Raw genomic sequence first — 27,728 nt, 5'->3', positions numbered from 1 at the left:
GATTTTAAGTTCTCTATTCAATGGAAAGGCTGTTTCGGCTGTTTTTTAACGATTCGATAAATTAAAATAAAAAAAATTACCGTCAGCAATAATTCAGATGCGGAGAATTATCCATTATACGCGTCCAATAATCTTCCACGAAAAATGTATCTTCATATTTTCATTGCACGCATTTTCTGAACACTGTGTTGAGTGGACCGATACTGAAAATGCGCCGAGTACATTTATTTCGTGGAGAGGCTTCATAAGGCGTCATCGTCTTCCCTGGGCCTCACCTTTGGACTCGTGTTGTGCGTTTGGACGGGGACTTTCATGGGTTTTTAGCAGGTTTTCGTGGCGAGCTGGACAGTTGACGGGGTTATCGCAGCTCTCGATCCGCGTCCAATGTAACTTTTATCTCGCATCATTTTTCATGTTTGCCAGAGGAGCCATATCAGGAGCTGTGTTCCCCTTCAACTTTTTTTCACTCCCCGATATATCTGGCTTCATACCACTCGCTTGTGCGATTTCAAAATTTTTTTCCCCTGGCATTAGATAAATAAGGTCTCTTTTAGGCTGTCCTGCGGCAAAATGCCACCTAGACCTATAAAAGTAATGGCTTTTGCGGTAAAAATTTATTTTCCAACCCATCCTGAGTTGTTTACCTAAAGGAAGATTTAAATGGGGTGGTCCTTCCAGAAAATTTTAATTTATCGACTTCTAGTCCATCTTCGAATAATTTTGGCAGAATTCAATGCCCATTTTCACGGTACCACGGACATGAAATTTTTTTTTTCACCGGAAAACACGTTTTCCTCACCCTGTGAAATGCATTAAATATGAACATTAGCGGAATGTTTCAAAATATGTCGGATTAAATGTTTGCGTGCAAGAATCCATATTTGATCAACCATAATTTGGCTTGCCACGGTTGATGAAAAAGGCAGGCATGGTTCTGGCAATGGACTACGTCTATGTACGGGTGTCATACCTGCAAAAGCATTTTATATCTCATTTTTTAACCCTTAATGGTTTACCTTTTTTGTAACGGCATGTCCACATCCTGACTTTCCAAACGTGTTCAAATTGTTAGCATCGGCTAAGCCCTCGTCTTGTCCCTTGATCACCAAATTTCAAACGAATAGCTCAGGGATCCGTAGACATTTCCCTGGAGATAGTTGGCGAAAAAAAAGCCTCGAAGAATTATTTTATGCCCTATTCATTTTTTGATGGGACGAGGAGGATTCGCTTCTGGGATATGTTACCGTTAGAGACGGCTTTGAGAGGCATTTCAGGTTGAGCCGCTCTTCCTTTAGAGGAGTACTACCGAGGAAATAGGGATTTGAATTTTTTATCCACACTTTTTATCCGAATTCCATCCGGTTATGGTTGTTATATTTTTTATACATTTTTGTAAAACGAAACTTGCTGCATATTTTTTTGCGCGGGATCCGGTGAAGGTCATTTTTTCATATCGAGATGAGGCCGTAGTAATTCGAGAGGGGCAGAGTCGTCGCTAACGTTTTGAGCGTGGATGTAACCTTTCGGATGTTACGCCCGTTCGCGGAGGAAAAGGCCAAACCAATTTTTTCCAGCTTTTCGAGCGACGCTAATTGCATAGAATTTCCACTCAATTTCCACATCTGGCAAATTAGTGCGTTCCGATTTTGTCTGCGCTCCGTAATAAGTCGTAATACGAGCGATTCTCTTTGCGTCAGTAGGCCAGTGCATCCGAATTTAAAAAGTATTTTGCGAACTGTATTATTTTTCTTACGAATTTATATCGCAGTCACATGAAATCCGAGGCAATTATTCGTGTAAAATTAATTACCAAGGGAGTGGTCGGTATTCCATTTGTGAATCATATTTCAGCTTTTGAAGTCCACTTATCTTTTTTTTCGTACGAATGAAAATAACGATTCCGTGCATTTGTAGGCATAGTTTTCAAATCCGGATATTGAGTTTTTGGATGCTCTTCTAGCATATAAAATGTATGGGATGCGTATTTGTTGCCGACAGAGCTCTTTAAAAACTGAAAAATGAATTTCGTGGTTGGTCTCGAGTATTTCAATATTTGAAACCTGTTTAATGTATTTGTATGTTGCAGATTTAAAGGATTGGGGTTAATTCAATTGCATTAACAGAAATAGCAATTTAATGCATAAATAAATTATACATTGATTTCGTCTCCCAAATGGGCGATGGAAGTACTGAGGTTTATTAATTCCATCAACGACATTTCGATTCACGAACTCCACTGGGTCATGCAATGATTTTTTCCTCTCTTATTTAAGGAGCTTACCCAGGTTTTTTCTGATTGGTTTAATTCTAATGCGACAATCTGTCTGTAACGTCAATTATAGCGCTATAATTTCCCCGGAATTGTTAGTTTGTACTTATATTTTATTTGAATCTCATGCTGTGTTACTGAGACCATCTTGGAGGGTCAGGTTCTCCGCCTAAACTTATCGCGAGAGGGCAAATTTTAATATTGACCTTAGTTGACCTAATTACTCAGTCCCTCTTTCGGTTCTAAAACAAACGCTCCATCTGCTAGCTGCAGTTTCTCCCACAGTAAGTGCCCCCATTATATTTATTGATTTGTATCCGAATCATTTATTGATTTTTTAGCTTTAAAAGACATCCTTTAATTTTCATAAAATATTTATTTTTTTAATTTTATGAAGTTAATTCAGGGAATGTTTGATGGTTATTTATATATAATTTAAAGGGGAGCTGCTACCAAAAGTTCATGCTCATTTTTTAGAACGAATGTTAATTGAATACTTATGCATAATAACTGGATTCTTAAAACTGAATGCATAAACGATAAGAAAATAAAATAATCACCGAATTCATTTGAAGAAAATTTCTGTCATATATTGATAGCACCGGTTCTCTTGGAACAATGTGTGATGATCGCCACAAAACAGTTTCATGTTGGGTACCTATATATGTATTCCACTGATTTTTTGAAGGGTATTCTTTTATTGTTTGTGAGTGGAGTAAAGCTATATGACTATACTCAGTTTACCGAAGCGTTACAATATGACTAACTCTACTGTGTGTGAAAAATTCAAGACACCCGAGTTGTCAAAGAAAGTAGGTATTGCAATCCTCTTTTGGGGCACTGTGATGGATCACCTAGCCAGTCCATATCCGAGCAAGGACGTTACAGTTGCGAATTGGCATCGCTGCCATACTGCCTCGATGCCTCTCTCGAAAATGTAATCCACTTGGCAAAGCCCTCTCTCGCTACGTTTATCCTCCCCCGTGTATCTTCCATCGTTGAATTATGACGTTTCTCGTGGCGCAGCAGAAAGTGAATCCGTGTTTGTGTGTATTTTTAGCCGATTCGAATAAAAAAATGTTTCCGAAGTCCGCGGCGGGTCGTTCTTATCTGGCCGAGTACTAAACAAGAGGGGAGAGAAAATGTGAGGGGCCGGCAACGTTTTATATTCGCGCCCAGCGCCGAGAGTTGCTTTGCTGAGAGGATATTGATGGGCTGTTTCGTTCATTTTCTGAGCTGGTTCCTTTCTGTCTAGTTCATCGAAGGGAATGGCTCATCTAAGATTCGTTCCTGCCGGCCATTACCCTGATTTTACGTCCTCAATGTCGCCGTGTATACGAAATACTAATAACTGATACTGATAGTTTTATAACACGTTCTATTACGGATCGGCCATTCCTTTCTTACACAACAAAAATTTCGTCTCCAAATCTTTGGCCCCTATTAGGTTCTTGCTTGTCCATGGATAAAACAACCGACAATTCTACCGTAGAGAACGATTGTCAATTAGGTATTTTTAAATTAGCCTCATAGACAGATATCTGGAACAGTTACCGAAATTTTTTTGTAAAAACCGAATTCGTCAGCAATTTATGAATATTTTCCGGCTATATTAGGGACTTGCACAATTTTATATTTTTTATTTATCGTTTTTAACATATTTGCATTCTGTAAAAATAAGATTCACATAATGAGCTGCGGGAACTACCGCGTGATTCAGAAAGTGATGGGTCGAGCGATCACACTTTTGCTCCCTATCGCTGGAGCTATCATTGTGAGAGGTGGAAAAATGATCACGTGACTCTGGCTTAAGACTAAATTCCTCTTTAAGCACTTGAGGCATCAGCTCCCAGTTTCACTTTGCTAGAACATGATTCAAACTCTGTTATTCCCAGATGTTGACTACCGTTCAAACATTTTCTCGGTGTTAACTCAAAATTGTGCATTAACCTGCGGCGTCGTCAAAGCTCCTGTTTGAGTTTCGATTTCAACATTGACTGCAATGAACACGTCGCTTCTTATTATGACAAAATAAAATGGCGCAAAATGGATTAACGCTGAAAGCTGTGAAAGGATTTATGCATGATCAATATCCTGAAACCCAAATACTCCACCAATTTTTGTGAAAATGTTTTGTGTATTTAGATACGGGAAAAATATATTCTCGTGTCTCCGAATTTTTCCTTATCCCTAAGTTCCGTGCCTTGTGATTCAAGCACCCCTTGTTAATCTCCTTCTGCAAGTCATGGAATTGCTTACCCATAAATATTAGAACCTCCTCCTCAATTTCGATGTTCAAGAGAAACATAGCTGATAACCTGTTTAAAATTGCTAATTTTTTTTTTTTATATGATGTTAACACATATTTGTCTGCTATAAATTAATTACGATTAATATTATTATTTTTGCTGGGTAATCATTATTTATATTAATTTATTATCTTTTGTAATTATTTCTGTGTTCCATTGGAATTATAGTCCCAGAGCAATAACGATACTAATTTTAAGTCTCGATTTTCTCGATCGGAAGATTAGTTCTCGGTTTGATTCGTTCTTCTTCGGAGACTATCCGTCTCCGAGGGGGGGCGAACAGGCGCTGGGGTTTGGAATGTATAGCGAGAGTGAGGAAGGGGGTGCTTTCCTCCTCTGTTGTGAGGATAATCGATGCTTCTGACGCTAGTACTGCATTGGATGACTGGCCTGAGACTCGCCGAAGGCTGGCCTCCCTAAAGAAATGAGATCAATCCATCAAGATAATTAGATACGGAGGGATCGCAGAGAACGGAGCCGAGAGCCGCTCTTTTTTTGCCGGAATAATTCCTACATATTTTTCCGCGTCTACATGTTGGTGGTCCTTTGTCGCTTGCATTGGTCCGTATCGTTGGGAATCGCTGTCGCTTCGGGCTGTGACAGATTGCCGGGACATTCAGTCGTGCTTGTATGTTTCCTCGCTTTGGATTTTATCGTGAAAGAGTTGAATGAATTGGCCAGGGAACGGAATATTTCTTTTCTCAGCGCACCGGGGCAATGCACTGCGCTATATGGCACCCGCAATATTAAGGGGACGCATCGTTCCATGGACGGCCTGGACGTGCTATGGCCTCTTCCTATCAGACCTATCCTAAAGACCAACCCCGAAAATCATTTTCCAGTTTTTAAAGAGCTCTGTCGGCAACAAATACGCATCCCATACATTTTTTATGCTAGAAGAGCATCCAAAAACTCGATATCCGGAATTGAAAATTATGCCTACAAATGTACGGAATCGTTATTTTTCATTCGTGCGAAGAAATAAGTGGACTTCAAAAGCTGAAACACGATTCGCAAATGGAATACCGACCACTCTCTTGGTAATTAATTTTGACCAAATAATTGTCTCGGATTTCATGACTGCGATAAATTCGCAAGAAAATAATACAGTTCGAAAAATCCTATTTAAACAATTATTCTTTCGCTCAAAACTTTCGCAATTTGAATTAGAATTTACCCTGCATGGCCGGAAGATTTCAAGGTTACAGCTTAAGTTTTAAAAACGGTATATACCTCGAAAAGAGACCAAATACGCCCAGTCAATACTTGTTTTCCTTAAGTCCTGGGTTAATCCATGGTTTTTATATCCACCATTGCGTTTTATTCTCCTCAAACCCCTCGTGGTCGTTTAAATAGTGCCAACCAGTGCCGCATCTATGGGGGGGGGGGGGCTAATAGGGCAATAGCAGCCCCTCCCCCTTTGGCATCCAATTTACACTAGATAGAATTGTAATTTTGTTCGAATCTCCACTACTGCTGGTAGATTGACCCTCATTTAGCCCCCTCTTGTCCCAATCCCGGATTCGCCACTGGTGCCAACCAATATTTTCTGTCATGAAAAGTGCTGTATAAAGCTCTAGTACGTATTACGTAAATATAATGAGCTGTGACGCGTCAAAAATTCACAAATAATTTGAAATCGTTTGCTTATTCTTAGGGCAACGTAATTCAAGCTAGCAAAATTTTAGGGATATTTTACTCCCAGGCTCAGATCCTCTCATTCATTTGGCCACAAAATTTGTTCATCGATGATTTGCTGATGTGGCTTCTTTTCTTCCTCAAAACATTGAATTTCCATTCCCAATTTTGAGCAAATTTTTTTCTGACTTTTATGTGACTCAATACATATTGCTTCAGGCGATCCTCTCGTAAATTTCTTTGACACCGTTGGAAGATATATGTAACATTCTAGCGTATAAAAAACGCATGTATAGCTTCTGTTTGGAATTAACACCCGGTGATCCTTATGTTGTTTTGCGAATTTTTTGTGAAGCTCCTAGAAGCCGGTAAGTCGTTGGAAATTTTAATTAGTGTACGGCGAACTGAGTGTCGTACCATCCAGTTTGTTGAATATTCTGATATTCTCTCTCTCTCATTATATTTGTCCGTTCAATTTTCGAATTATTAATCTGCCTTGGATGACGAAAATTCGGCTTCAATTACGCAATGAATCACGAGGGGCCATTACCGTTGATGAATGATTAATTCGCTTGGAGTTCGAACCCTAATGAGAGTGACTTCCCAGTGATATATTTCTACTACGTAACTCTCAAGCATATCGTCCTGTTCGTATGAATGTCGATCGCGGATCATTATTTATGTGAGCATTCATAAATGTTTTGTAATCTCTGCATTTGCGTGATTTGCGATTTAGATTTATCGTACACTACCCATAATACCGCTATCTCATGCATTAATTTTTTTCCGGGTTGATGGAAAGTCGTAATTTTAACCAATCACGGACGATTGGGAAAGCATCATCCGCTTATGATGACGTTGCAGTATTGCGTATTTTTTATTCGATATAATCTTATTACTGCCGCAAGTAAACCACAAATTGGGGGTGATTAGTTTGGCTGGAACATTTTTAAATTGTAAAAATGCTAAGTACCTAAATTTGTTGTTACTAAGTCAGAAATGATGGGAAAAAAGTCGCATGGTCTTCCAAGGGCTTCTGTAAGAGCCGTGAGTCTTGACATTAGGTGGTTATAGCCTTGAAATTGTGGAATAGTTTAATCTCTTTGAGGAGAAAACTGAATGGACAACTGATAGATACACCAGCAAAGATATAAGAAAGAGAATCGCTTTCGCAGAGGGGGCTTTTATGAATAGGAAAGGGCTGATGACATATTGGTTGCATGTAACTGTGCTTTAAGAAAAGGCTTCCTAAAAATCCGATCTGAGGAGACGTGCTTAACGGTGTGGAAACATGAACGCTGAATAGGTGTTCGTTTTGGTTGACCATTGAAATGTTTAATTTTTAATGCGTACCCCTTCAACGATGTTAAAGATCTAGAGAAATTGATTATTTCAATGGAAGCGTACTAATGGCATAGTAATTATATTGTTTGTTACTGCGTTTTTACTCATAATTTTCAGGGTTATTACTCGTATAAATGTTTTATGAAGTACATACTATCGTTTATAATAGTTACCGTAGTTTATTTGACAATTTTTAATAGTTATTCCTGAAATATGTGAATATTGCACTTTCTCGATCGCGATAAAATATCTTCATGATATCTTTCTGTATATTAGGCTCGTGAAATGGAAGAGGAAATACTATTCTTATTTCTCCAGTACTTCCATATAGCCCGCATTCTCAGAAATTGTGTTGCTATGCGGTCAATAGTCTAAAAGGCTATTTTGTTGTCAGAACGAAAATAAAGATCTAAATTCTGTATTTCCGTGATTCTAGTTGGTGCTTTTCAGTGATGCACGGTTTATATTTTTTTCACATTCCTCTCAATCAACGGAGTGCCTTTCATACTTTTCCATCCCTCTTCATTCGAAGGTGTAGTTTGTATGTATTTAATAGACTCAATGTGACGTTCCATCGCGTGCGCTTGGAGTCCTCATCGCTCTGGAGTAGCATGTTGGGAAGGGAGTGAGACGTCTGACTGCTTCCAACGAGAGTTGAGTGATGGGAATTAAAATGAGAGAAATTACGAAATGTGCATTGAGAGTCGAATGAAAAAAAAGTTGTGCATTGATAATGAAGTGATCAATATGTACGGTGTCGATCCGTACCTCGTCCTGCGCGGAATTAACAACCGGACATCTGTCTCTTGTTCGACTTTTTACTTTCGTGCTAGCTCCTTGAACCCTGTGCTTATTGGAATCACCAATCGATTTAAAATTCTTCCTTGGTACAGCATTGCTAATTTTCTGGTCCAGGAAGCCTGTTAATATGCTTTGCGGTGAGATAGTTTTTATTTCTCGTACTCCTCGTGACTTGAAAACCAAATTTAAAACAAGGCGCCAATTTATATTAATCTTTTCCAGTATTTCGATTATTTCAATATCGCTGATGAATATTTGATTAATGTGGCAACTTGGCTTGGCAATGTGGTATGGGTTGTCACTCTATGAACAAAGATTTAGTTGTACAATTCCATTATTTTCGACGTTAGTGGGAGCAGAACTTTCGTTGTCCTGCATGATGTGTCTTATTTTTCGTATAATTTGAATGAGAAAATAAAATTCGAAGGCTGTAATGATGCAAATACTAGTGCCAGCAGTATGTACACGATTAACGTTAGTATGATAGCTATGTTTACATCTAATTAAATTTACAGCTTATGAGTATAGTTTTAGTAATACAATCGTCGAGAAAATGCTCAAGGCAACGGGAAGATGTATTCGCAGAGTAGAAATGGTTTGAAGTCATAACATAACCATGCTCCCGGGTCGATTATTGGAATCGACGCTTCCCACCTTTCATCTGTTTTCGCAAAGCAAATTTTTGAAGTTAGTCCCTTCATCGTTTATTTTGCGATTCCTAATGATAGCTCACGTTATTCAATACTTATTTTGTGTTTATGTGAGATGTTTATTTATTTCCATACCCCCGGAAATAGCACTTATTGGCCTTTTACGTTGGGGTTTACTAAAAATTTCAATAACTATACGCTTACGAACATTCCGTGGATAGAGGAAAGCTACTTAGGCGGGATTCGAACCCACGACCTCTTGTTTGGCACGCAAAGACTTTGCCTCGTCGCCAAAGAGATCAAATTATTTGTACACCCAATGCGGAGATGTGCGTGTATATGATATATACACATAATAGTAATAATAGTAATATAATTGACCTGCATAAAATATGAGAATATATGGAATTAGTTATTGAAGACATGAAATTTTCATATCTTGGTGAGATATTTAATTAAATTGAATTGAATTTAGTCCAATTCCTACTCTGAATGAGCGACGGTGGCGCTGCGACACTCTTCCACTTCACATCCTTTCAATCGTTGGCTATTCGCCTGCCCTCATCCATTTCATAGCAGGCAATCGTCATAGAGAGCAAGCGTCATCGTGCCAAATGCACATACATACATACATCCTTGCAAACTCCCATCTCGGCGTAGTCCCAGATGGGTCGTGCTGGTCTCTCATTTGGTCTGCTCCGTTGTACTCTTGTGATTTTTCCTGAAGCGCGAAGTGCTATTACATGATTTGGAATACTTTTCAGGTGCGAGGCAAGTTTATGCCAAGTGACTTGAATATTTACACATGGTCTGAGTTGATGCTCAAAATGAGTGCGACTGTGCATTGGCGTGTTATAGGCCTAAGGTAAGTTATTATAGGCGTAGGTGATAAATTGAGATAGAAGGACTTACCGAAGACCCCTTGCGCACGCACGACCAATCCTATTTCTCTTGTGTTTTTCGTAACGTAGTACAACTCGTTCAAACCTTACTCCATTATTGCGTTGTTTCAGATGTGACTGCTTGAAATATGACAGTTAAGAGTTATTAGTAGGGATGGACGGATCCAGGATTTTTTCCGGATCCGGATTCGGATCGGATCCTTGATTTTCGGAGCCGGATCTTTCGTATCGGATATTTTCGGATCCAAATGAATTTTTAAATTCCTGACGCTGAGATTTCCCCGATGATTGTTCAATCTCTTGGGAAGAGTCACACTATGTGCCAGTCGTATTTTGCTATTTTTATTTTCTACGGCTGAAATTCTTCAACGTAACCTCTTCGAGAGCTTTTAAACAAAACTGTTCATGAGTAGGACTAGAATCGCCTGCGACGGCGCATTCGAAGATAGAATCGGAACTCTTTCTACCCTTATGGGGCGTTGCATTCACTAAAGCTATTATTTAAAACTTAGGATCCAGATCCGATGTCTTCCGCGACTTTGGATCCGATGTATCCGATGAAGGGCAATATCTGCGGATATTTGGATCCGACCATCCCTAGTTTTTAGTAATGATAACTTTGTTATTTCACATGTGTTACATTTTTATTGAGGTTAAATTTTCGTGTAATTTCAATATTGGCTGATAAATTGTTACACCTTATATCCTGAAAAGGTCCTAATAAAGACGCTAGTTTTAAACTATTAGGCGACTCGAAAAATGATTGGTCGAGAGGTAGTGAGACTCCTAGAGGGGTAGAATCAATTGCTATTGTTTTCACTAAAAATCTTTATTTTGATACTTTTTGTGAAAAAAAACGCATTATATCCATGGTAATTAATTCATTTTTGCAGTACTACAGTTATTTAAATTGTAATTTTGCCAATTTCAAGGGCTCCACCTCATTTTGAAGAGCTCTTCTCCCAGATCCTAAGAATCAAACCCATGTAAGGAGAGAAGGTGATGTGCATTGGGTTGAAGGTTGTTGTGGACTATGGGGCTTTGACTCGTAAACGTAGTGTACTGAAGGGCCTCCGTACTATAGAAACGTGTTTGACTCTGTTTTGTGATTTTTACACAATTTTAATAACTTATATAGAAAAAATTGGACTTCATTTCTTTTATCTTTCACGAATTTGAGTCCTGATTTTCTTAACTTCCATTTGTTTTCATGTATTTTCATTTATGTCCGGTGATAGTTTCAGTTATGATTCCAGGCTTCTCTGTGAAGCATAACAGAAGGAAATGTAGCGAATGAAAGAGCGAATATAGGCTGATAGGCTATCATTAGAGTTTGTCCTTTTGAAGAAAGAAAAAGAATCCGCACTCGTGTAGAAATGGGAATGTTTTCTTGCTCGTATTCTTTTCAGATACGTTTGTTTATACATTTTTTGTCCCGCACCCATTAAAATAATGGGATGGTGCAAGGAATACCACGTACCCCATGGAATGGGGTATCCACCCCCGTCTCTCTATTATTTTCTCCGCGCACGAAATAAAAAAAACGACTGTGATGGAGCGACGGCGGCAATCGGCGAAAGCACAGCCCAAACCCAATATGAGCCGAAACCAATTCCACCTCCCTCTTCGGACTCACTGCCTCCGCGCGTACGTTTCCTTCATGATCTCTGCGTCATGCATTTGGCCTTCATATATGACCGCGATCTTTATACGCCGAATTCGAATTTGTAATGAAATACGAGTTTAAAGGCCTGGTTAAACGGTATATTAACACGTACAAGTTAATGTACGTTTGCATGAATGATTTTGGTGGTCCGGAGCGGAACATGTACGGATGTATGAACCAAATTGGAACAAGTTCTATTTTCTGTGCATGCATTCGCACAAGTAGGGTGGTTACACGGTGCATTTTGGCGTTCATTCTCGCGTTCATACATTTCGACACTAACCCGTACGTGTTAATGTATCGTGTAATCATCAGCGTAAGGAAAGTAAGGCTTTACTGAAGAGGACTACACTAAATGAGGCCCAAGAACATGGCGATTAAGCATTATATATATTGCCGTTTCGCGCGCATTTTATTCCGCGGCGCGGTATCTCGTTGAGTGTACTTTTGCCACTGACCGTTTTGGAAGTGGTCTTTTTTAGTTGAGAATTGTCTCGCATGCGTTAAATGAGTAGTTCATATGATTTATTGGCTCAGTTGCATTTTAATTCCGTATATTTATTTATTTTTTATTCATGTTTATTTATTTATTTCCAACTTCCCCGTCAACAGCATAAAGAGATCTTTACAACGGAGGAATCAACAAAGCACGACTAAAACATCCATGCCCTGGATAGGGACCACCTACCTAGCCTAGATTCGAACCCGCGAACTACGGTTTGGCAGGCGAGGTCTTTACCCCACCGCCACCGAGGCGAGCCGAAAGTAGCCGATATTGATGGCTGGTAGCTCTGCGAGTGGCGGTTTTGAAATCTGATTTTAATACGCGCTTAGCGACAGCAATTATTGCAGCGGACTAAAAAAGTACTATTCGTGGCCATACTGTTTGCCGAGGTGGCGGTGGATTGAAGTCCACGTCTGCCAAAGTGAAGGTCGCGGAATCGCACCTCGCCTGAGTAGGTTGCCCCTATCATGATCACGTGTGTTAGTGATTGTTCTTATTCGAACGCCGTCATATTCCCCTGCTGTGAAGGCCTTAAATGTACTATTTTCAAAGCAATGAAGATAAATTAGTAATAAAAAGTCTCCAGCTACTATTGAAAGCTAGTGATCTCATGATTAAAACACGGTTCTGGGTTCTCCGGCTGCGTTTTTTTGTTTATGACTGACAACAGCATCGAAAGCCACCCTGCTTTCGTCTTCAAATCGAAGGAAACCTACGCACGAAACGTGATATCTCTATTTTATTTGCCATCGGTATACAATATTTAAGGATCACTGTTTCGGCACTTCAGTGCCGGGAAATGATTCCATTGTATTCTTACTGTGAGCGAGGTGATATAAACAACTGACTGAAATCTTAAGGGACCACTGGATTTATATGATTAAATTGTTTGGTTAATTTCAGCGTGCGTTTAAACATCAACTTACGTTCCTTATTCTACTCGGCAATCTAGGTCTTTTTCAGAACGGATAATATACATCATTTTAACTTATGAAATCCAGATATGTCTCTGGGGAATCATCCAGCAGGTAAGAATAACGTTAGTTTTCATTAGAAAACACGCTAAAATACCAAAAATTTAATCGTATATTCACAAAATGATATCTTTGGCACGGCTATACCAAGCTGGAGGGTTAAGGGGTTCAAGCTAACTCGATATGTGTGCGAAATTGACGAGACCTCGCGCTAAGAGGGAAATGGAAAATATTCCTTGAAGTGCCATCGTCGCGTTGGCCGTTAGTGACTCTTAAAATATCTTTGCTATAAAAGAAAATTTCACCATATCAATTCTTTTGCTTTGTTTCTAAATGAAGACTACCAAATCAGGAAGTGGGTTGTTTTTAAAGCGACTCAATTTCTCAAGGTAACTTTGGATTGCCATTATTTTATCTATTGGAATTTTTGAAAAGATATTTCTATGTAAAATAACCTGTAGTTTCACGCTTGGAATGGGGTAATTGTGCGTGACACTCAGAGGGCTAAGTCCACTGCCTAAAAATGAACCCTTCTCTCCCCGAATTCTACCACCTTTTCAACTAATCATTCCCGAATTTTTTATTAATTAATAAAAATCTTGCCTTTTCTTGTACCAGATTATGGCTCTGTGAGCTGAAACGCGTGGTATGCATTAAAATATTGTGGAAAAGTGCTGCTATCTTTTATTTAAATATGTCGAACTTCCACCATATAACTCCTGAATATGTTGAACTATCCCGGATATATTTTTTTACACCGCCTTGATCGGTGTCGCACTCCCTTTGGGTGATTATATGATTATGTAAAGCATTAAAAAAGTTGCTTTGCGCTGCTGGAGCTCATAATTTTTCCCGTGATTCCATTCGGATTTCCTTTAATATATTTTCTCATTCGATCCAATATTTTGTTTTCGACCCGCAACTTATAAGTCTTGAGAAAGCTTTTTCTGTCTTTTATTCCAAATCAGTGGTACGGTAGGAAAGGCCATAAACCATTGGGAAAGACCTAGATTTTGGAAAATTCGTGGGAAAACTTTATCGCATTTCAACATCTCGCGTTGCTTGAATTCCTCAGTATTCATCCTCAAAATCTGTCGATATTCCAAGGAGAAAATTTTATTGGGGAGGTTAACCTATATTATAGAATTTTTTCTTCCTACCCGGTTTATGTTTGGCAGGTTGGAAGAAGGCTCAAGGTGATTTTGGCGTTGTTCTATTTTATTAGGTTTTTGTTAACCTTCACAAAGAATTCTTATGATATTCAAGGATTATACTGGCAAAAGATTTCAATTTCTTGCCAAGTTTAAAAAAAATATTGAATGAAAATTCAGTAGGCCTTCCATAGCACGATTCAAATAACGGTGCCATTTTTGCTAAATCAAATGTATATTTTTCGAAGTAAGGTACGTAAAATTCGTATTTTCTATGTCGCCTGAAAAATAAAATACTTTCACCGTATTCAAGCTTGCAAAAATGTATTTTTGAAAATTTTAGCGAACTGCGGTCATCAGTAGCAAGTCAATTGCTGTTTCAAAGGGGGTATAAATGCAAAATTTTATGTTTTTACGGCCTCCACCGCTGCTATATCAGTTTTTAATTGATTGTACTTACATGCCTCCCAGTCCTTCAATTTACCGCAATTGTGGTAAATGATTCTAATTTGTATCGTAAAAAATTAATTACTGCTTAATTAACTTAGCGGAGAAATAAATACGACTCTGCCTGGAGAGTCTCTGCTTAGTTTGTCTGTATCGATCGTTATCTAGTTCCTTGACCTTGTTTTTCCTTCCCATCCATTACGCTCTTTATGCGTTCACCGAAGTGTGTCTGGTGACTGCGAAGGTGTTCGGACCGAGAATTCATTCGCCCCTTTAAAATTTTCATACATGCTCGCCGTTTTCACCCTTGGCGATTCTCCCCTGCCCCTTGCCACTATCCTGACCCTTTCTCTTTTCCCTTTTTCGAAACCCTGTACGTACTCAAGATTTTAAGTTGCCCTGCCTTTCTAGGAAAGTCATAAAATAATTTTATCTTTCAACATTTTATGCTACCATTTGCATCATTTCTTCTGGAAATATTTTTTTTTTAATTTCCCGATCTTTCCATGTTACCGCTTATGCATAATATGATAATATTCTTGTTGGGGTGCTTTGGAGAACCCTTTATGTTCATTGCTAATGTTTCCGATTTTATTTTTTATTCTTTGAGATTATGAAAATGTCTCCCAATCGTGACGGTAAGAGCTTTCTCTAGTCTAAGTACTTAGTAAAGGAAAGTTATATGTAAAAAAACCGATCATTATCTCTTATTCCATTTTATAATTTAAGTTGTTACCCCCTTTGTATCGTATTTTCTTTATACAAAGGTAATATTTTTACTTTATACACATTACAGTCATGCGGACTGAGATATGTTTACCCTTTGCGGTCCAACGTCGAGGCTGGCTCGACAGGCCTGGTGTAAGCATCAGGTCCAACGTCAAGTTGAGCCCAACATCACAAGGTTATATAAAGGGATGTATAATATATATAAGGATTGTACATTGTGTATATAAGGGATTTTACGAGGGCAATGTTTCAAGAGATATCACACATAGATAATTTTTAAATAATCAACTCTTAACTTCAACCTATAGCATAACATTGCAGTCAGTGGAAGTGTACTTCAAACTGCAAAATAAAAAATTCGAAAGGCACCAATGAATCCTGTCAATTATTCCTTTTTCTCTAAAATTAATTTGGACCAGACTGTTTGAATTGAATAAAATGGGTTAAGGGCGACACGTAGAACGTAATATTAGAGCCCCACTATACTTCCAGGTCCGACAGAAGCGATAAATTAAGAGAGATGTTTTGCCAAACTGATAGATATGGGAATTCGTTTTTCCCCCAAACCATAGAGGAATTTAGTAAACGCTAATCATAATTTCGCTATTCCTTTTTATTTGTAAACGGCTGGTGTCCTAACACCCCCCGCTACACGCCTTTTAGGCGGCTTGCGCGGTAGTATGTGGATATTAAGATTGTTAATAATTGATAAATTGAGTTAGATGGTGTTTATTCGTACTTGATAGAACCTCCAGTTATTATTCATAAAAGGCAACCAAAACTTTCATTCCATCTTCACAAGGCATATTAATCTCGCTTGGAACTAATCTGTCAGCATTTTTCCTATCGCATTGCAGATTTTTCGGATAAATATAAAACCTACCGTGTAGTTTGTCGGTTGTCCTTTTAATTATGTTTATGTTTCCAAACCGAGGAATACCTTTAACCTCCAATGAAGAAAGAGACATTCTATCTAGTCTATTAACCGCATCATTCTGGGTTGGGTCTCATTTGAATTCCACGGCAACCTAACTTTAAACGGGTACATAGAGGTGATTGATTGAACAAACGTTCTAAGACCTTCTGCTCTGCGCCCTGCCGATTGCCTGAAGATCGTGCGATACTGGAAGCTAGACTGATCGGTAAGCCAGTAGCGTGTGAGGGACACTTTTTCTACAAAGTCGGTCTCTCTTCTGGGGTAAAAAAAGGCCGGCCCTTCTCCCCCTTTCTTGTCCCTCGAAGCACATCCATTTTCGGTTGAATTAACCCTAAGGATGAGGGTCACAGTGAGAGTATCGAGCCGGCAGCTTTTGGCCTGTGGCTTTTTTTTTACGCTACGCTTCTTCCCTTTTCCCTTCTTTTTTTCCCCGACTGGCACCGGCGAGTGGTGTCTACTACCTTAGCAAGGCTTCTCGCAAGCCAGCCTCTCTTGCAAAGCGAACCCTCCGCTTCCTTTTACCCCTTTTAGCGAGAGAAAAGTTACGTTGACTGCTCCTGATCACCCGTTAGGATGCGTAAAATACCATTAAGATGCAAGTTCAAAAATCGATCTCTCCTAGCCGTAAAGTGCTATCTAAAAAAAAATCATTCCATTCAGGAGTATCATGAATTTCTAGTCCACAAAATCCAACTTGTAAAATTGGAGCCATATATTCGTATCTGAAATTTTGTCGATTTTTCACTGGTAATCTCACATAAGATTTTATGGACGAAACTTCAGGTACGATTTTATGGCTAATATTTTACACACACGATTTTTCTGGACTAGAATTTCAAGATACGGCTGAATGGAATGATTTTTTGAGATACCTCTTTGCGGCTGGGAGCAGCAGAAATGTGCTTATAGCTCGTTACCGTGGAACAGTCTTGTGGATACAAAATGTCTTCCGTGAATAGGTGAAAAAAAACTAAAAATATATTTCAACGTCATCGTAATTCAACAATCTGAAAGCTTGAATCAATGGCGTAGCAAGGTGGGATCCGGGGGTCCGAAACCCCCTGAAATATTGAAAAACAATTAATTTGCCTCATAAAAGAAAAAAAAATATTGAAATATGATGAATTAAAAGATTTCTTTGTAAAATGAAGTTTTTTCGGAGATGAAAAATGTTAAAATTAGTTTTAAACCCTCTACTTAGTACCCTGTTTTTAAAAAATTTCCACCCCTAGTTTTGGACAACCCGAACGAAATTTTCTGGCTACACCATTGGCCTGAATCGTTGTTTCCATCTTTTCAGAGCATTAATTCCAGAGATCGCTTCAATGATGGCGGAAAAATGACCATTTCACTCGATCAACTTTCTGCGATGGCTCCAAGCATGGAAATCCCATCCTTTTGGCCCATCGCTGGGCATTTTTCCGTCGCTGAAACCATCGCTGTTATCGTATTTCATCGTATTAGAACGCACGGCCCCTAACAACGGTTTATCGTCTCGCTTGGCTATTAATTGAATGGCAGTTGTAAATATGGAAAGTGACGGAATAAGCGATGGAAAAAGGGACGGTGGGAATGACCGTGTGATTCAGAAAATGATGCGTCGAGCGATCCCTATCATGGTCCCTGAAAACCTATCGCTGGAGCTATCATTCTGAGGCAGTGGCGTAACTAGGAATATTCGTTGGGTGGATGTGATGGCGACTCCTTCCCCCAGCCTAAATATAGTAAAATTTATGAATAATGACATGCCTGGAAATACAATTTACATCATTTTGGAACTAAAAATTTAACTTTAAGAATATGTAGTTATAAAATAAGTAATATATATTGTTAAGGTATTTAATGTATGTTGTTAAGGTATTATTTGTCAAAACTAGACAAAAGTTTCAAATTTTTTTTTATTTCTGTGAGGCTTTTGGGGGGATCTCCCATACTTACGCCACTGCTGTGAGGACGGAAAAAATGATTTATTGGGAAAGATGGTTTAATTCAGGCTTATGGTTGGTTTGACGCAGCTCTCCATTTCTCTCTCCTCTCTGCTATCCTTTTCATGGTGACATATTTATTATCTTTAAAATTCCTTGTAACATGTTCTATGTAACTCATTCGGGATCGTCCCGAATAACCTTCCCCGTCCACCTGTTCGAGGAAGGTTATTCGGGAATTCCAACGGGGCAGGTTAACTGAGGTAGTAAAATTTGTTAGTATAAGTAACTAGGGATGGTCGGATCGGATACCTCGGATCCAAATATCCGCGGATATTGCCCTTCATCGGATACATCGGATCCAAAGTTGCGGAAGACATCGGATCCCGATCCGAAATTTTAAAATATAATAGCTTCAGTGAATGCAACGCCCCATAAGGCTGGAAAGAGTTCCGATTCTATCTTCGAATGCGCCGTCGCATGCGATTCTTGTCCTATTCATGAACAGTTCTGTTTAAAAGCTCTCGCAAAGGTTACGTTGAAGAATTTCAGCCGTAGAAAATAAAAATAGCAAAATACGACTGGCACATAGTGTGACTCTTCCCAAGAGATTGAACAATCATCGGGGAAATCTCAGCGTCAGGAATTTAAAAATTCATTTGGATCCGAAAATATCCGATACGAAAGATCCGGCTCCGAAAATCTAGGATCCGATCCGAATGCGGATCCGAAAAAAATCCTGGATCCGTCCATCCCTATTGGTAACATATATAGGCCCTGGTCGTGTGCATATGGTAATGCTCGTGCGTGCTGCATTGCTACAAACTGGTGATATATCACCCCCTGCCAAACACCCTAGAGGTGGCTCGCTGGGTATTATGTAGATGTAGATTATGATATGGCTAACTAAGTTTTTCCGCCCTCCTCTTATAGAGACTTTTATAGAGTAGCTTTATAGAGACTTTTTCTCCCACACTTAGCAGTTTCTCATTTCTTACTCGGTGGATCCATTTTAGCCGTCTCAACTGTACTCAAAACAGGTATTAAACGTAGTCATTTTTACTTCGTTATGTGCGCGTTAAAGACGGAATTACTCCTGATTTTAAATGAAAACGGATCCCATTGTAAAAAATATCGCTAAAAATAATACTCAAAAAGAATTTATGATACAATATGAGTCTCGTCAAGTTTCATGCAGACCTAGGTACTTATAAATCACTGTGAATAGAAATGAGCACTGCCTTGGAAAATCTGGCACAGGGGAAAATTCGTGAGAAACGCATTTTTTTATCGAAGCAGCAACTAAATAAAAACTTATATTCGTTAAATGAACGTAGAAACATCTTTTTATTTTGATTTTGAATTTCATTCTGTGCTCAATGAAATGGATGGGTGCGATTTTAATGTACCTTTGGGTGTGATGCGTTCGTCAGTCGTGATAATGAAAATGGAAGGTAGGGGAGAGGTCTGAGTAATTGTCTCCCTTTCTTTTACAATCTCTTGATTTCGCCGAACGAATTCGTTGATTGGATAACCTTCGCTTGCTCCCTTTTTACCAATTGACTGGATCTTTTCCTCCTTAGCGTGAAGGCCGCCCCTCATCCATTATCTTCCCTCTCATTTTTCCCCTTGGAATAGCCTCTCCTTGAACAAAGCTACTCCTCCAGTCCCTAACATTGCAAAGGGCCAACACCCTTCTCACTCAAATGAAAGTCTAGATATTCGAGTATGAAATTTTTTGTGCCTCGGTAGCATCAGCATCAATCGATATACAGTAAAATTAAGTGTAATTTTATGTAGAGCAGGCTCTGTCAAGAAACCTTATGATCGTCGTAATAATTTCAAAATATTTCTGTTTTCCAATCACTATTAGTAAGACTATCAGCAAATGAATTTTACTAAAACATGCATTTGATGAACGTTATAGATAGATAATTTGTAAGTGTTAGCATGGGCAATCATAAATTGGGATATTCAAATACTTGTTATTTACAATACATGTCTACATTTGGTTAATTACGATTTGCGATTATTTTGCCATTAATCAATAAAAATTTCATAACTTTTTCTTATGAAATCGGATGACTCTCGGTGCAAAAAAAGTCAGGTATTCATTAAACAGTCATCATTCAAAATCTTATGGATTTCTAGGCCTATCTATCGGTATCTTAATTTTTTTTAAGTTAACGTTCTATGCTATTTTTATTTTGTTTAAAAATATTTTATTCGTGAATTTCAATTAAAAGATGTATTTATGCAAGTTTACTGGATGATTGTGATATATTTGCAAAATGACCTGCTGCAGTTTGTTGGTAACTAAGGCTATGTTATTGTTTGCAATTAAATGAGTGGCGGGAATAACAAAATATTAGTTTTTGTTTATGAATAAATAAAACTTCATTGTAACGAGGTACAAAAATTCACACTAAGGCATTTCGCATTTACACGGGAACAATGTATGGATGTTTTTCCTTTGATAAATTCTTGTTTTCCGACTATTCTTTTGATTTTCCTCTTCCCATTTCGCATCGGACCCCAACCCCCCCCCCCCCGTTCTGCCCTCTGCCATACTCCTTTTTCTGGGTCCTCACTTTTCAAGTTTCAATTTCGCGAATCATTCTGTCCCCATCCATCCATCCCTCTCGGATCCCTCCACCTATCTCCTCCACCCGAGGCTTTATCTTCCAGATTACTCTCTCCCAGTTTTTCAATTCCAATTTCTTCTTCCAAGGCGGCCCAGTGTTTCTCTTTCCCCAATAGCCTATTCTCACCTCGCTCCCTCTCTTCCAAATCCCAAACCCATTCTTCCCAATCACTTTTCACCCATCTTCCCAACTCGTCACTCCCATCTCCTCTCATGTACCACCTTCATCTTCCTTTCCGTCTTATCTAGACCCGACTTCGTTTCACCCTCCCAATGTGTACACCCGCTTTTTGATTCTTATCCTCAATCAAGGTACTGGGTGGCCTTGAGAGTAGATGGTGCTTATTCTTCGGTTGACCTAAAGGGTCCTGGGTTCGAATCGCGGGTGAACCTTATGGAAACTCATTGAAAAATCGTTTGCAGTGCGAAATGACCCAGGGATAAGAATGAGTTCATCGTATATTTTCTTTTTTTTGTCGATTTTAATTTAGCTTGAAAAATAATGGGGTCCCCTATTTTTTGGTTTCTCGTTCTGTTGCGATTCAGCGATTCGTAGCGAAAAATGGACGGTCCTTACCCTCTCAAAATAAGTTGATGACGTCAGGCACTCCTGCCGAAATTGTTACCGCATCTCAGCTACTTGTCTTCTCCTTGCACAAGCTCCTCGCATGGCTCGTTGTTCTTTAAATTTTAGTGAGCGATTACTTTCCTCAATTCTTACTTTTCCCACCTGCAACCCTAGCATGAAAAGTTTTTTTTTTTTGAGAGAAATGTTTTTTGGCATGAGGGCAGAATGATATGTTTACTTGATTTCACTATTTGATCGCAAATACTTAATGATGAACTGAGATTGAGATAGGATAAATGATTAGAAAAACTTCCTTAGGCTAAAAATCCTACGCCGGAGACGGTCTGAAAGGACCGATGAATCTGGGGAGCGAAGTCGGGGAAGTAGGTGCAGAGCAAGATGCGGGATGATGGAGGGACGGAGAAAGGTTGAGCCCCGCAAGGCACGGCTGGAGCCGGCGGAGGGAATCATATATTTTTACGAGGCATCATTGCCGATTCCGCTTTATAATAACGACGACTGCGGGCCCGAGTAGTAACGAGATACTCAACGCCAAGCATGCAGTGGGATCGACATTTTCCGTTACCGCCACGGAGCGACGCGACGTTCCGGTTTCAATATTTATGCACGATGCAGTTGACGCCGAAGGATAGTTCAAATTCGACGCACTAAATGTTTGCGAAACGGCGTGCAGTTCTCCCACCGTTGATGACTGCTGTTTATCGAGCAGTTATCCTGTTTTAATCACCGCATCGAATAATCTGAAGCATGAGGCATAGCAATGAACGAATAAAGTTTGGGGAAAACAGAATATTTGTCCTGTTTTTGAGTTTGATTATGGGATGAAGCTAAATTCAATTCAACACCCTTGTGTCTTGATTAATAGCGTCGTTCCCATTAAATACACCGATAAAGAGGATTTTCAGGCTTACTAATTCAATCATCAGTGTATTCAATAATCACTTATGTAGTTGGTTTTGGAATCCAACATTGTTGGAAATACCAGTACACCATTGAATCCTTGAAAAGATATTGCATATTACTGTCACTAACTATTAAATTCCATATGATTCCATGCATTTTAAGAATAGAAATCATTTTATGAATATTTTTTATATTATTTTAAAAAACATGCATTTTAAGAATAAGAACTCCGCGGAGAAAAGAATTCGAAATCGTCAATGATGAAACATGGAAGGTTACGGGTTCGGAATCCATGATAGGAAAATGATTATTTCGCTTTGTAATTTTGGCTTTAAAAAAGCTTTTACGGTTTTCTACGTGTTTCCGCGTTAGGATGGCGCATATCTCCAGGTTTACCAATCATGTTTTGTCTCAATTCTCTGAAATTTTATCTGCATCTTACAGCATCATCAAACACTTTTCCGAGCATAATGAGTTGGACATTGTCAACCATCATCTGTAACTGACATAAGAAAAGCTTCTTTCAGAGAAAATTATGGGGTAATTTTGTTATTTGAGGTAAGCGTGCTAACATCGTCAAGGGCTTGCTCTCTAAATCCGAGAAATTTCAAAACGATAGCACAATTTTAAACAAATAATGCGTGTGGAAACTGGCCGGTAGAGTGGTGATATCCCTTTTTCTGAATTTTCTTCTGTAAACAAAGTCTAGGTAATTGATTGTAAAGTAGACCAGCTGATGACGTGTATTAGTCATCAAAACACGTTTACAATACATAACCCCTATGTGCGCAGTTTAGACCGCACCTCCTGACTTTTCATCAGCAACATTTTTTCAACGGGATTTCCACGTCCGGGCGTGATATTTTATTTGTATGTACATCCGTATAACGTGATCGGAAGCAGTATCATCATCTTTGGCGTCCGCCATCAGTCGTGGGTGAGTCGAAAATAGTGTGTCATTCACATCAAAAGTAGTGTGAGAGGTGTCAAGTACAGCAACGCGGACGTTTAACGGATGTGTCATCTTCATTGAATGATAGGATTTTATTAGCTGTGACTCGCTTTCGCTCGCTGGGCTGACTATCCCTCCCGCGGACCTTCCCGGTAAGGTCACTCCACCAGTTCTGGCAATTTTTGTCTGCCATTTGTTTCCAAAGGATCGTTTTTATCCGATGGATAGGGAGAACGAAATAGGAAATAGTTCAATTTCAATTGTTAAAAGAATGCATAGTATATAGAAGACAATTTAAAAATAAATTTTTATAAAAAACAGCGTTTTTGTAAAGGACTAAAAGTAATAAAATAAATTTTCTGTGAGCCTGACAGAGTCTCTAAATTATTTGCTTCAGATACAACGAAAAAACGCATGCTTCACTAAAGAACTCACCACCATGACAGTCAACCTTATCCACAGGAATGGGAGCGCCTCAATAGTGACTTAATAATTGGGATTCGATATCGATCGGCCATTGTCACCTGATTGGTGATTGACAAATTATATACTATCAAAATAAAGAATATCGATGCGTACCTCCAACTACTGAGCTCAATTCAATGGTATGATGACCTCCCCTCTTCGTAAGAAGCCATTATATTGCGCGTCTTGCCATCTCGGAATGGACCTCGAGCAATTTTATTCCTATTAATGCATGAAATATCATGACATTTCACATTTTATTTTCCTCAGCTCATATAATTGGTATAATTCTGAAATTTAGTTTATGTACTGGGGCCCTAGACGGCAGTTAAAGCACTTGAAAAAAATTCTATCCTAGAATTCGTTAACTGAGCATTTTACAGGTTATAGTTGTTCAGTGAATGGCGGTAACAGTCGTTGTTAGAATTGATTTCTGTGGTTATGAAATATCGATTACTACAACTGCATACTTTCCAAACAAATCCTCGTTGAAGTAAATACGAAAACACTGGCATGGGTTTATCGATGATAATTTTATGAGCATTTTTCTTCGTCATCGCACACGTTTGCACGTTATCCGCGATACTATTTTATGCGATTATTTGCCCACCAATCGTCTGGCAGGGTCATTAATCGTGTTATCAGCATGAAAGGTCGTTAAGTTCATCTTGGGCATTAAGTCCGCAGCTGAAAACTACGTATCTCCTCCGTGTGTGCACTATCGCTCTTCCTTCTTATCTCCCTAATTGAGCGTGTCCTATGATTTTATTTTATGTTTGCCCCGTCTACATTACGAGTAATTTATGGCTACGGATGCCATTTTTAGCGTTCAAATCCCTTCTATCTTTGTGAACGCTTATTTGTATCATACGCTGAAAAAATTATTGAGTCAATGTTTATATACCCTAATTATCTTCTAGTAAATGTTGACAATGCCAACTCTGTATGCCTCAGAAAGTTTCTCGACCAGGTAATTTTTCTTGTTATAGAGGGTAGAATGTTAGGTAAACGAGGGAGGGGAAGGAAAAGAATAGGATTTTTAGATAGATTGAAGGAGAGTAGGTCTTACAGTGAATTAAAGAAGGCAGTGCTGGAAGGAAAAGGAGATACTCCATGAAAACCTACCTTAATCGGTAGAATACTATAATAATAATAATATCACGGCTCGCCTCGCCGGAATTTCTGTTTTTTGTGCTGGACTAGTCCCAGCCTTCTGGCTATCTCCAATGAGTTGCTATAATTTTCATTTCAGGTAAGTTTTTTCAGATTTTGATTATAGAATTGCGGGTGGTGAGACAATTTAGGGGGAGGGAATATGGTATGGGAGGAATGCTGAATTAGGTGTTCTGTGTTTTTGCCTTGCGTCCGGTGCGTAATCCCAAAGATGGATTATTTTTTCGTTTTCGGTTCGACTGAGTGATTTTTGAAAGATATGTAATATATCAGTTAATCAACCCAGATCAGTTGAGGAGACTTCTTTACTTACCGAAGTTTCGAAATTTACGTAAACGCGGCAGATTCGTTTCAAAGAATGTCTACATTATTTACGTTATACCTTTGAATTTCATGATCCTTTGTTAAAAATACGTATTTCCGTGTTTTAATGTTACTAATTCGTATTTAGGGTACCATTGTAAGTGTGACAGAGGTACAAAATCGTCTTCCACGCCTGGGATCATGATTTTAATGGCTATATCCGAAATCAAGTGATGGGCGATTCTTTTGATTCGCTGATTCTGGCTAGATTGTTTTTTCTTAAGATGTATATGTCGATTGTAAATTTTATTTAGAGTTACACCACCAAAGTTTAGTGTTTAAGTGTTGGGCTGGGCTGTTGTTAAATGGGCAACCACCTGGAGCGCTCTCTCCATGTATTCGGTATGAGGGTATTTTCAGTTTTAGTTCCCAACTAGGAAATATAGAAAAGAAAGGTAAGAATGCTTGTGAGATTCAAGCTCTATTGTCGCCTTCGCGATCGATCAATAGATGGCAGTATGGGCAGACAGAATGAGGGCTCAAGGGGAGCACTTCAGGGATACAACACACCGGGGCCGGGAACCAAGTCAGAGACTTAACGCCCGATCACCCGGGGAGGGGGAGGAGAGGGGAAAAAAGGGAAAGAGGCGCCGCCGCGATAGGAGCCCGACGACGCCTCTGGGAGAGGAGAGGTGCGGAAGGGATGGAACGGGGAAAAACACCTCAACGCTATAGAAGCAAAAAGGGCCCAACTAAATAGCGAAACCAGGCAAAGCCATTACTATTCTAGCGATTTTGGAGGATTTTCTTATGAGGAAGAAAAATCCATCGATCATATCGCTGGAGGCAGTATGGTCAGTCGCCCTATGGAAGAATTGCACACGCAGGGAAGTCTGTGGGAAAATATCTTATTTCTTTTCTGTTTTCACGGGTGAAATGAATTTCCCAAAGTTCTTTACGCTTTGTCTGTTCAATTTCAGCATCGTCTTCCAGACCCAAATTACTTTACACCAACTGATACCCATTCGTATATTTCGAACACTACTATGCATTTTTAGAAGTTCACATCCTCGAGAAATGAATTATCACCAAACTTTTATAATTACTGAATACTAGTAGGTAAGCATAATTGATAAATTATCATGCAATCAGCGTAACGAAATTTTACTCTAGTATTTTAGTATTAATTGAACAGTATCTTGAAACTTTACTTACCTGCCCGATGACAGAATAGGTTCAATTTCGCATATAAGGCCGCTTTTTTTCAAAATTTTTGAAGATTTGTTAATTTACTGTTTTATTAACTTTTTTTGTCATAAGTAACGCCTTCTGATATCGCATCTAAGTGTGTGGTAAATGCCTATCGTGGGACGACCTCCAGTTCGTCCTTTCCTTTGTGCTTGGTCTTCTCATTTGTTGCCACGCCTGCCTCCGGCTGCCTCATCAGGCCCTCCAACCCCATTCACGACGGAAGGAAAGCGTAGATGGGGTGGGCGAGGCAGGGTGGGGAACGAAGGTGGGTTGGTTGGTTTTACTTTTCACTTTGGAAGGAAACATGCAAAATAAAAGGAGCAAGCGGGTACTCCGAGAGCGGAGGCAGTCTGGGTTGAAAAAAGGTCGAAGCGAAAGGTTTTTTGTTCTATTTTTGCACCCGCCTTCCGATGACGTTCCACCATAGGCGGCACAGCTTCTAACGCGATTAAGGTAAATTGGCTATCTTCTTCGTCTACTTTTGGTGGTTAAATTGAATCAGATTACTCTTGGTTGGTCGTCGAAAAATCTTTATTAGATCAATGTCGTTGGTGATGATCAGTGAGCTCTCAAAATATGGATTACCGGAAGCAGATCCAACATGCTCTTTGCGCTTTCATTGTACATTTTTAGTTTCACTGTTTTGAAGCTGGAGGTCAGATGGCAGCAGGGAGCAATCCTAGGCTACTGTGATTGTTGCATCGCATATATTTGTATTTGGCGGAGGAATTTAGTAATATCTTGGTGATAAATGGGAAATAAGTCATGTTTTGTCCTATTCTTCATGGGCGATAGAGTTGCAAATAAAAAGGATAAGGTTACCAGAGTGAAGACTTCCAGTTTGCCCAACGCTAATATAAGTACCTCGTGGTATTCGATGCTTATCGCACTGTTACACATTTTCTTCGTTGGTGATATTTTAAGGTGTTGTTTAAATTTCATTAATATTGAAGCATAATTTACGCATTAGCTGGCCGTATTTATCTTCTGTCGGAAGTTAAAATATTATGAAAATTTGTAAGTTTACATAATATTCCTCTGTCAGTCAGGGGCGCAGCTAAGAATTAAGCCTGGGGGGTTTTCGGCGAAACTAATACTAAGGCGTGTGGGGGTGTTGCATACCCGCCAGGGTAAACGGGATTTGCGGGGGCCCTCCTCCAGAAAATTTTTAAGATTAATGGTTCAAAATGGCGAGTTTTAC

General features: G+C 39.2%; 2 protein-coding genes across 2 annotated transcripts in view; one reads left to right on the top strand and one right to left on the bottom strand.

Annotated features, from left to right (window-relative positions):
• Window positions 1-27,728, top strand: part of LOC124166053 (coiled-coil domain-containing protein 174) — a 543,217-nt gene that overhangs the window by 353,455 nt on the left and 162,034 nt on the right. The gene's annotated exons all lie outside the window — the stretch shown is intronic.
• The window catches only part of LOC124166055, a 343,561-nt gene that overhangs the window by 264,988 nt on the left and 50,845 nt on the right, over window positions 1-27,728 (bottom strand). The window lies entirely within an intron of this gene.

Source organism: Ischnura elegans, chromosome 9, assembly GCF_921293095.1.
Source record: "Ischnura elegans chromosome 9, ioIscEleg1.1, whole genome shotgun sequence".
Classification (NCBI taxonomy): Eukaryota; Metazoa; Arthropoda; class Insecta; order Odonata; family Coenagrionidae; genus Ischnura; species Ischnura elegans.
Note: the sequence above shows the minus strand (reverse complement) of the source record. Positions and strands in the feature narration are given on the sequence as shown.